Source organism: Marmota flaviventris, chromosome 8, assembly GCF_047511675.1.
Source record: "Marmota flaviventris isolate mMarFla1 chromosome 8, mMarFla1.hap1, whole genome shotgun sequence".
Classification (NCBI taxonomy): Eukaryota; Metazoa; Chordata; class Mammalia; order Rodentia; family Sciuridae; genus Marmota; species Marmota flaviventris.
The window spans coordinates 37,602,319-37,614,432 of NC_092505.1; the positions used below are offsets into that span (position 1 = coordinate 37,602,319).

At 36.5% G+C, this 12,114-nt stretch overlaps 1 pseudogene; it reads left to right on the plus strand.

Moving 5' to 3' along the window:
- The first annotated feature begins 1,779 nt into the window (after positions 1 to 1,779).
- LOC114087686 (lys-63-specific deubiquitinase BRCC36 pseudogene) lies at positions 1,780 to 2,648 on the plus strand (annotated as a pseudogene).
- The last annotated feature ends 9,466 nt before the right edge of the window (positions 2,649 to 12,114 follow it).

Genomic DNA, 12,114 nt, shown 5'->3' on the forward strand with positions numbered 1-12,114 from the left:
ATGATATCCTTACCTTTAAGGGTCTAGAAGAAATTGAAGTACTGCAGACTCTGGAAACACCATCTCTCTAGTTTTGGCTGAAAAATTAATCCCCAGAAGATTCAAGCCTCAAATCAATGGGAAAAAAACCCTGTAAATATGTTATGTATATTGAAATATACCTAAAATACTTTAGATCCAGCTTACTACAGCTGCAAGAAAGAAATAAGTCTCCCCTTCACAGAAATGAGCAGGCTCTAAACTCTACTGAGCCATTGACTTTTATAAAGTATATATTTAGAATTTAGAGTTTTCATGATATATTTATTTATTTATAATTATTTTCAAGTTCAAATAAGGACCAAACTATGTCAGACCCAGAAAATATTAAATAAATGGTTAAACAAGAACTGTATCTCAGATTCACAAAATGCTTATTAGATTGGATGTCACTACTACCCTCATGTAGCTGAAAGTAATATACATATGGCATATTACATAAGAAAATCTTTTCTCAATGTTTAAAACTTTGTTTCTTAATTAAGAATGTGAAGCAAGAACCTGCTAGTTACTTTTCTGACAGAGGATTAATATCTAGAATATATAAAGAACTAGAAAATCTTAACACCAACCCACCCCCCATGATCAGATTAAAAAAAGGGGCAAATGAATTAAACAGACACTTCTCAAAAGAAGAAGTACAAATAGCCAACAAATAGATGGGAAAATGTTCAACCAACATCAACAACAATTAGGGAAATGCATGTTAAAATTATACTGAGAATCTCACACCAGTGATCAAGAATAAAATAAGAATAAATGCTGGAGTGGGTGTGGAGAAAAGGAACAATTTTATACTGCAGGTGGGATTGTAAATTATCAAAGCCACTGTGGAAATTAGTATCGATGGTCCTCAAAGGATAAGGCTTGGAACCACAAGCTATCCCACTTGTCCATATTTATTCTAAAAAAATTTTAAAGTCAGTATACATGTTCATAGCAGCACAATTCATAATAGTCCAACTATGGAACCATCAATGGATAAATGGATAAAGAGAATGTGGTATGTAGGGCATGGCTGCCCACTTCCCGGTCTTGGGGCAGCAAATGTGGCTGAAATGGCTCCTGGCGATCAGCCAGGCTCCAGGAGGCGGTACTGTGGGCAGTGATGGAAGAAGCAGACCACCTCCAGGATAGGTCCGGGACTCTTCCGCCCTTGTGGACAGCTCATGCCTTCCCTTATGGACTATGGGATGGGTGTACACGTGAACTTGCTCCACCCCTCTGACCTTTATTCTGATCGGCTCCTGTGCAGTATATAAGCTGTGTGTACTTCCTCATTAAACGAGAGATCCTGCTTCGACTTGTCTCCCTGGCGCTTCTGATTGTCCTCTGGCTTGTCCTGGTCGGGGCTTGCTTTCCCCACTTCTCCCGCTAGTAAGGAGGAGACAGGGGGCTAAAACCCCGGACATCGGTATATATACACAATGAAGTTTTGTTCAGCCATAAAGAAAAATGAAATTGTGTCTTTTGTAGACTTGGATTGAACTTGAGATCATTATACTAAGAGAAATAAGCCAAATTTATGTTTGTCTTATTTCAAACTGCACACACAAATATGTAACAAAAAATCCCATCACTATGTACAAGTATAATATACCAACAAAAATGTGGAAAGGCCCCCTGCAGAAGTCCATGCCTGGGAGAAGCTCAGAGAGCCTGGTGCCTGAACTGTGTTGGAACTCTCAGTTGGTCAGGCCAGAGTGGGCCCCAGGAGGACATGAACAGGGTCAGATCAAGATGGTGGTGCAGGTGGTACAGGCGGTACAAGCGGTTCATCTGGAGTCTGATGCTTTCCTAGTTTGTCTCAACCATGCTCTGAGAACAGAAAAGGAGGAGGTGATGGGGCTGTGTATAAGGGAGTTGAATGATGACACAGAGTGACTCCAAATTTGCATATACCGGAACAGAAATGTGCACAGTTGATGAACAGGTTGACACCGTCAGAATTGTTCATATTCATTCTGTCATCATCTTGCCATGTTCTGATGAAAGGCAGGACCGAGTAGAAATTTCTCCAGAGTAGCTTTCTGTGGCCTCAACAGAGACAGAGAGGTTGGCTGAATTAACAGGTCACCCCAGGGGAGTTGTGGGCTGGTATCATTCCCATCCTCATATAACTGTTTGGCCTTCAAATTTTGATGTTCGCACACGAGCAATGTACCAGATGATGGATCAAGGTTTTGTAGTACTTATTTTTTCCTGTTTCACAGAGGATAAAAACACAAAGACTGTGTAGGTACCCCACACTTGCTTTTAATCCATACAGGCCCCCAAAAAGCTCACAGTATGAGAAAATGGAAATTCCAATCCATATTTTATGTTACCATTGGGAAACTATGCCTTGAATCAGCAGTGGAGCTGCTCAAGATCCTATGCTAGGAGGAACAGGATACCTATAGGAGGATCACAGCCTTCCACTTCTGGATGCAGTAATCAAGATCCATAATGATTCAGTGTTCACCAAGAATCTGTGCAGTCAGATGTCAGCAGTTAGTGGGCCTCTCCTCCAGTAGCTGGAGGACCGATTGGAGCAAAAACAACAGCATCTGCAGGAGTTGCAACAAGAAAAGGAAAAACTTAAGCAAGAACTTTATTCTCTGGAATAAAGAAAGAGACAAAATGGGGACAGATGAAAACATCTAGTGTAAAATTAATTAAGCTAAATCAATTTTGATGAAGATAATGTTTAGAGGACTCACATTACCTGACTTTGACCTACTATAAAGCTGCAGTAATCAAGATGTTAAAGTATTGGCAGAGGGATAGACACAAAGAACAATGGAACAGAAGAGAACTCAGAAATAGACCCATATAAATATGCCAAACTAATTTTACAAACATTAAAAAATACAATGAAGTAATCAAGCTGAAGCAATTGAATACACACTTAAAAAAAAGAACCTCAACCTAAATCTCACTAAAAGTTTCTATAAAAGTTACCTCAAAATGGATCATGAATTTAAATATAAGATGTAAAGCTACAAAGCTTGTAGGAAAAAAACACAGGATAAAAATCTTCAGGAGACCAATTCTTGAACTTCACTCCCAAAGTACAATCTGTAAGAGAAAAAATTTCTATATTAAGCCTCATCAAAATTAAAAAGTTTGATTCTATAAGAAAAATTTTTAAGAATAAAATACAAGCTACAGATTGAGAGAAATTTTTTTGCAAACCATATAATATATGATCAATATGGAGTATTGCACTCAAAACTCAACAGTAAAAAAAAAATAGTCCAATTAAAAAATGAGCAAAAGATATAAATAAACATTTATTGAAGAGGATATGTGGATGGCAAATAATCACATGAAAAGGTGTTGAACTTCATAAATTATCAGTAATGCAAATTAAAACCAAGATGATATATGACTTAGACACTTTTTAGAATGGTTAAAGGAAAGCGTTGTTGAGGATACAAACTATACTTCTTATATATTCATGACAGGAATATAAAATAGTACAACCACTCTGGAAAAGAGATTGAAAATTTCTTATTAAGTTAAACATGTACTTACAGTACAAACAAGCAATTGCCTTCCTAGACATTTATTCCAGAGAAATGTTGGCACAAAAATTCATAAAACAACTATCATAGCAACTGTATTAATAACAGCCCCAAACTTGAAACAACTCTGATGTCCTGCAATGAGCAAATGGTTAAACAAATTGTCCGTATCATGAAATACTACTCTGTAATGAAATGAACAATAATTTAAACGGACCTCAGTGGTATTATGTGTGGTGAATGACAAAAAATAATGAATATCAAAAGTTCACATACTGTACAATAGTATTCATATAACATTCTTGAAATGACAGAATTATAGAATGAACAGATTAATGGTTTTCAGGGACTAGATGGGGTATGGCATGTGTATGACTATATATGGATGGCACAAGGAGTTCCTGTGTGCTGATGGAATAGTTTTGTATCTTGATTGTGGTACTGAGTACATAAATCTATACTGTTGCCAGTTGGCCAGACTGGCAAGATGAACTGGGTTCAAAGGAGTTGGTTGCATCAATAACTAAGAAAATGGTGAAAAAAAACACGCAGCACACAAACATGAGTTTTTAAGAATGAGGGCAGGATGGCTCGGTGACCCAAATGGTCAGCTCCATGCTGGGCAGCGCTGGACAGAGCAAGAGAGCAAGCACATTTGGATTCCCTCTATTTGGAGGGAAGAAGACATTTGATAGAATATTTCAACCAAATAAAGCAAGGAGTAGGGTTTCGAAGGGTGGAGTCTTGGTTGGTGATGTCTTGTGGTCAGAGGATTGTCACACCCATCTCAAGTGCTGTGTGGGATCACAGGTAGAGTGAGACGAAACATTTGCATGGCACAGCCCAATCAGCGAGCAACACCAGACCAGTGCCCTCATATGCTCAAATGTGCATAGCTCACACACAGCCCATGGATGGCTCTCAACACTATACCTGTGCTAAAATTATATAAACCTTACACACGTGAATTATGTAAAATCTGGTGAAACTTAATAAAATCTCTAGTCTACTTAGCAGTAGAGTAGATATGGAAACAGAAAAAATAAATAAAAGGTCCTATCAAAAAATTGTTTTTTTCTTCATCACTTTTGTAAGACTTTAGTAAGATACCACTTACATATGATATCATTTTATTAAAAGATAAATCAAAAAATTGTTTTTTTTTTTAAGTGTTGGGGTCTCATTATGTTGCCCAGGCTGACCCAGAACTCCTGTGCTCAAGTGATCCTCCTGCCTCAGCATCCCAAGTAACTGGAACTATAGGCATGTGCCACCATGCCTGGCTCACATTAGATAATCTTAAATATGCTTTTGGGATTACTGTGTCATATTCCTTGGACTAGTCAGGAATATTGTGGTTTTAGCAATAATGGATCATTTACTATTGGGTCCCATGGATAAACATTCTCATTCTGAAGCTATGGATACTCATATACAGATCTTCAATTTAAAATAAACTACCCATTTCAAAAAGTACCCTAGTTTATCATGATTTATTTAGGTTTTCTTGATGATTCAATTTTTTATCCCTGAGTGTTCTGAGGCATTATCAGTCCTGCTTGAATTAAGGGGCTAATAATTTTCAATTGAGTATAATCACAAGATATAGAATATGCTAAAAAGTACCCAAGAGGATGTCCTTTATTCCAAATATATTCTTCCTTATCCCTAATTTCTCATAAAAGTCAAGATTAATAATCCCTGACAGTAAAGCGTAAAGCACAGTCTATTTCTATGTCTGTTGATTCAGTGGGATGAAGAATCCACAGAAGAGTAGTGATGGTCTCAACTTAAAGTTTATTTTTGTTGCCCCTAATGGAAGCATTCTTCCTAAGATTTTCAGAACAGCAAGCAGAACCTAGTGTGTTGGGGACAGGAACCAAAGTATTATCACTGGCAGTAGTAGTGAGAGGAGTCACTCCCACTTCTATTCCTTAATTCAACAACCTATGAGTGCTAGCCAGAAGATAACCAATATGCAAAGCTGATTTAAAATATATATTGGTCATATTGCAAAGGACATTGATTGTTGCACCTAGCTGGCATTATAACTTGAGTCTTCAGAAGGCCATCTATCATTCTATCAAGCCATTTGCTTCAGTATAGTAGTAGGGCATAGTTAAAAGTTAAAAAAAAAAAGAAGAAAAAAGAAAATCTCATGGGTATGGGACCAATGTTGCACTTCATTGTGAAATTAATTCTTTGGTTATAAACAATGATTTCATTGAGATTGAGACTGTCACCCTTCTAGAAATGGAACTAAATTTCCTTGTTCTTCAAGGTGGGCTGTGTTTATAGTGATTTGCACCCAGTTTATAAAATATAACAGAAGTGACAAGATTAGGTTATAAAAAGATTAAAGCTTCTGTCTTATGTTCTCTTGCATACTCTTCTGTCTTTGTTTGCTCTTGGAAAGTCAGATGTTATCTCATAAGGACAATTACAGAAGCCTATAAAGAGACATGTGTGATGAGGGACTAAAGACCTTTACCAAAACTGGCAGGTAACTGAGGCCTTCCAACAAGGTCATGAGTGATTTTGGAAATGAATCCTTGCCTACTTGACTGTTTAGGTGAAGCTGCAGTCACACTGACAGTCACAAAAACAGCACCAGGGGAAGACTTTCAGCCAGTATATTCTAAGTAAACTGCCTCCATATCCCTGATCCACAGAAACTGTGAGGTGATGTTCATTGTTTAAACCTGTTAAGTCTTGGTGTGATTTGCTATGTAGCAACAGATAACACATATGAATTAATGTTAAAATTGACCTGATCCACATTCTCCAGGGTTTGGAGCTTTGTCTCAATCTGTATATAGCTTAGCAGAAGGTAAGTTTACATAGGGGGATTTTGTGGGTCATAGAAGGAGCCTCTGCTTATACATAAATTGAAATGGAGTGAGATTATGCATTCAAGCAGAATACTGACATGATCTAACATGCTTAAAAGTACCACTCTTGTTTCTGGGTTAAGAATAGGGTAGAGCAAAGAGATATATTAGGAAAATATTCCAATAATCCAGGTGAGGATGATAGTATCTCAGACTAGGGTGTTATCAGTGAGTGTTGTGAGGAAATGTTCAAATTTTGGATACATTTAAAAGTAGAGCCAACAAAAATTTCTAATAAATTCAGTGTGGGTTGAGAGACAGAGGAGTCAAAATGGCTCCACAATTTCTCAGGAGCAACTGAACATTTGCATTTATCATCTCCTGAGACGAAAGTGGAACTTGTGGAAAAGTATCTGGAACTTAGTTTTAAACATTTTGAGTTTGAGGCATATGTTAGATTTCCAAACAAAAATGTCAAGTGGGCATTTGGATATATGAGCCTGATGTTTGAGTGAAAGGTCTGAGCTGGAAGGATACATCTGGGAATTACTGAAAAATTTTAAAACCTTGAAACCTGATGAAGTTGCCAAAGCAGGGAGCAAAGGTAGAAAAGTAAAGGGCTCTGGGTCTTGAGAGTCCCTGAAATTAAGAGGCAGAGTTGAAAGGTGGTATTAGGATCAGAAGAATGAGAATGCACAGCCAGTGGAGAGGGAAGACCCTAATTTCCTCCATCCATACCAGTCTAACAGCCATTTCCTCCTCTCCCTTCCAATTTATATTATCAAGGAAGTAAGACAGGAGGGAGTTCCTTTGTAAATAACCTTGTAAAACTCCTTGCTTTGAAGCCTTCTGAGTCTTTTTGCACCTCCAAGTCTTGGTCTTGGGTTGTCAAGGCTTCCAAAAGTATTCAGAGTCGGCAGACCTTAGCTTGAAGTTTTTCTTTGGCCCTCCTGATTCTGACATCATTAATGATGTCAGGCTTTCTGTTTTCCTGGCTGGCATATTGAATGATTTGCTTCGGATTTGTATTCTCCTATACTGAACACCAGCATTGTAACTGACAGTTTCCTTTTAGTTGTAGCCTGACTAGGAAGAACTGGGCCCCTTTCTATTGATACCCTTGATTCCTTTTGATATACATCCTAGGTATTTTACTCTTCTTTGTGATGATCTGTAAAAGACCACTGCAAAACCAATCCAAAAATTCTTTTTGTATTGTTGCTCTTAAAATTGACTGTAAGGTTGGTTGTGGTAGTGCATACCTGTAATCCCAATGTCTCTGGAGGCTAAGGCAGGAGGGTCGAAAGTTTAAGGGCACTTTCAGAAAGTTAGTGAGACCCTTAGGAATTTAGCAGGACCCTGTCTCAAAATAAAAAATAAAAATGGCTAGGGATGTAGTTTAGTGGTAAAGCATCCCTGGGGTCGATCTTCAGTACAAAAAAAAATTAAATATTTATTATTTAGTATAAAAAGATAGGCTGATTTTCCTAGTCAAGTTATTTATAGATTGGTGGATATTAGCACCTTGTATTTAAAGAGTGCTTTATAGTTTTTAAAAAATTGTCCATAGCACTATTCATTGTCTTGAGTATTACCAGACGAAGAGTTTATTTTACTTATTTTAAATTTTATTTAAAATTTATTTATTTTTGTGGCACTGGGGATTGAAGCCAGGAGTACTTTATCACTGAGTTACATCCCCAGACATTTTTATTTTTTATTTTCGTATAGGATCTCCCTAAGTTGCAGAGGTTGGCCTTCAACTGTGATCTTCCTGCATTAGCCTCCCTTGTTGCTGGGATTTCAGGCATGTTCTACTACAGCAAGCAAGAGTGTTATTTTAGATAAGAAAGTCAACATAGAAGAAATATATGTTTATTTCTTTTTATAAATTTGTTTACTGCTTTACTGCTTTCCCCAGTTTTAAAAAATTTTCCCATTTGCAATTTAAAAAATTTCAAGGCAATATTACATTAAATTAGAAGTATATGGTAAATGTTGAATTCTAGAAACTTAACAAGAGATATAAGCTTAATTCTTCAACATGAGACTCCTTTGTTCGAGCTGCTTCTATTCACAGATGGTAATATGAGCAGAATATGTCATTTTAAACAGAAGAAAAAAATATGATCTTAGCAATGATAGTAGCATTAAAAAATGATTTAGGATTTAGCAGATAGCAGTGACTTAATGAAAGTTAAGATAGAAAGTAGCTCTTTATGGGTTTTTTTGTATCATTTTTATTTTCTTTCAAAACTCCTTTTCATTTATATTTTGGCACACAGATTCCTAATACATAATTCCCTTAAACAACTATTATTTTTGTTTTCCTTCAAAAATTATTGTATATATTCAAGTAACTGAGGGATGCAGTATAATTTTATCCTTTAGCATGTCTGACTTCAGTATTATATGCTATTTCCAGTTTCAGTATTCTCTCGACCAATTATTGAAGCATCTTTTTTGTGTTTTCATTTGCTGCCATGCGTCATTCACTTTTCAGAAGTGCCTTCCCATCACGAGGACATCCACTGTTGCCTAGCTACGTCCTTTACCATTAAGTTTTAGAGCACCCTTTTGGAATTTTAGTTTACTAGTCTGTCTAAATAAAAAGAGGCATATCAGATTTTTATTATCCTCCTGATCTCCTCATAAATAATCAGATGTTCTCTTACCTCACTTTGGAAAAAAAATTGAAATGGAAAAGGAAAGTAATAGATTATTTTTGTGCTCTGATACCCACAGATTTATCTGCAACAGCAGTGCTTATGGGCCTATGGTGGCTTTGATGCATTAGCTGTTTCATTTAGGAATACCTTATGTTTATGAAGTCGATTAGCTAAATTTAGCTCAGTTTTGATTGGGTTACAGGTAGACTATTTTTTTAGAGATAATATGACTTTATATGATACTCTTCTCTGTCAAGGGGATACTTTTTGTTTTGGGGCAGCATTGATTTACATTTTTAATAGGAACACAAAAGAAGATTTTGTGCTGGGTGTGGTTGCACAGGCCTGTAATCCCAGCTACTAAGGAGACTGAGACAGAAAGAACACCAAGTTCAAGACCAGCTGCAACAAATTGATGTGACCTTCAGCAACTTATAAAGACCGTGTCTCAAAATAAAAATTAAAATGGTCTGAGGATGTACGTAGATCAGTGGAAAAATGTTCCTGGTCTCAATCCTCAGTGTCAAAAAAAATTATGACAGCAACTATAAAGGCAGGGAAAGTTAGACATAGAGAAGACTGAATCAATTACCTTTTTTCAGTATTTTAAGATAATTTGTAATGCAGTTGTTACTACCTCATTGCTCTATCTTTTATCAAACACAATAGATAGTCAAACAAATGCTTCTTGGAATAGTTTTGTCACATTACCTCACACATTGAAAGAGTAAAATTAAACCTGCTACCTCCAAACCCAACTACTTTTATGTAGAAATATATGATATGTGTTTTTACTTCAGACTTGGATTTCTGAATCATCTTTGGGTGGTGCTTTTTTCAATCTTGGACAGTCAACCGATCACCCAAATTCTATATCTGATATTCTTTCAGTTTTTTGAGACTTATTTCTTCTGCTCCAAACACACATTTACCCTTTACCTACATGATCTTTCACCCAATCGCCTGCAGTTCATTCTAATTTTACAATGATGACCAATTAAACTTACTAAATGATTGCTTGGACCAGATATGATTGGCAGCTGCCCATGAGCTAGAGGATGAAGTTCACCCTGGCAAGGAAACCTCCTGTCTCTTATCCAGCTCCATGATCTCTGTTTCACAGTAAAAATCCACAGCTCCCACCAGGCTCATCACTTTGCTGCACTTCAAAATCCTCAAGGGATTTTGGGTCAAGAAGTATATTATCTATACCCCATTTTCAGAAAACTTTACATTTTCTTTTTCACAGAGTTAATAAGTATTTCATTTTTCACTGAAAATTTTTTATGTACCCATTTATTAATTTTTCCATTCTTAAAAAAAAAAGTTCTGCTACCTCCCCTTTGAAGGTATTTTCCATGTGTTTCATCCTTTAATTCAGTTTCTTTGCTTGGAGTTATAATTCCCAGGATCTGCTTTTCTTTTGTTCCAAATCTAGACTGGTTGCTCTTTTGGCCTGTGCCACTGCTGAATAGATGCCACAGTTTGCCTGTGCTATAGATTCCTTCTGTGCCAAGTCCAATGTTATGGGTCGTACTGTCCAACAGATTCCCAAGAAAGGGAACAAAAGAAATAAAAATTTTTGTGTCATCACACATCTACAGTTTGCTTTACCTTTATGCCTGATTAATTTTTAAGGATAAAATTCTAGGATGAAGATAAGTACACTCAGATTTTAAAATAATTCCTTTATTATGATATTCTGGCTCTCAGATTGACTGTTGGTATCCATTGCTGTTTGAACTTTCGACCTCATGTATGTGACCTAGATTTGTGTCCCTAGAATTTTTAAAGGGTTTCTTTGGGCTGTGATATATCTCAGGGATAGACTGCTTGGCTAGCACATGAAAGCCCCGAATTCAGTGCCCAGCACTGAAAAAAAAAAATTAACTCTCCTATCCTAAATCATCTAACAGTTTTCCATGACATTTCTTCCCATTACTGTTTTAGGCATCAGATATTTCAGTGTATTATAGTCTTATGGCATTTATATCTAGGAAATGGTCCTTGCCTTTTTCTTTCTTTCTTTTTTTAAAAAAATAATTTATTATTTTCTCTGACCTCACTTTGAAGCCAGAATTAGATAAGCAGTCAGTATAGATAGCTAGTCAGGTCGGATCCAAGAGGCCAATTTTGAGTGAGTTCTGCAAGTTGGAGATTAAAAAGCTAATTCCTTAAGAGCCCTTCTTCCACCCTTATCAAGTACCTGCCCCTGCTCCAACATGTTGCAAAGGTAACCTGTCCCAGTAATTGCCCCTCCCTATAAGAAGCTATAATATTGTTAATTCATGTGTCTTAGGCTGCTCCATCCAGCCATCCTCCTTCAGCTCACCTGTTTCCCACCTTTTGGCCATCCCACTGAGAATTTCCCAGGCCTAGTCAAATATCTAATCACTTATTCAGGAAGGAGAAAGATAAGGGGGAGAAGGCAGGAGAACAAAGGAAGATTGGGACAATACCAGGATACCAGCTATGGCCCCCTTCTCCCTCCTGGGAGAAGTCTATGTTATTCCTTTTTGAATAAACTGTACTTTATATGCTTGCATGGGTATACTTCTCCTTCATGTTAAAACTTCAACATGTGAGGAAGCAGGACTCTTCACTGATAACTAGTGATATCAATTTTCATTTATATTAACCTTCATGATGCTAATTAGTGAGTTAGTAGACTTTCTGAATTGACCATTTCAATGTATCATCTTTGTTCTCTAATCTTTAAATATTTCTTTATTCTAGTTTCAGATTTCCCTTATTTTCTAAAAATAATAATGAAATATTTTACCTATGTTATTTTAAATTTCCCATTAATTCTTATTATCTTAATGTTATCTGATGATTCCATATTTATAGATTTTTTTTTTTTTTTGTTTCACAGTTACAATGTCTCTGCATATCTTTGGCAGTCTGCATTGTTATCTACTTTGTTTTGATCCCTCTTTTATGTTTGGGGTCTTATAAAGAATTGTTTAGGCTCTGGAGATTTAATTCAGTGGCACAGTGCTTACCTAGCATGCATGAGGTCTTGACTTCAATCTCTGGGACCTCAAAAGAAAAAAACTTGTTTCA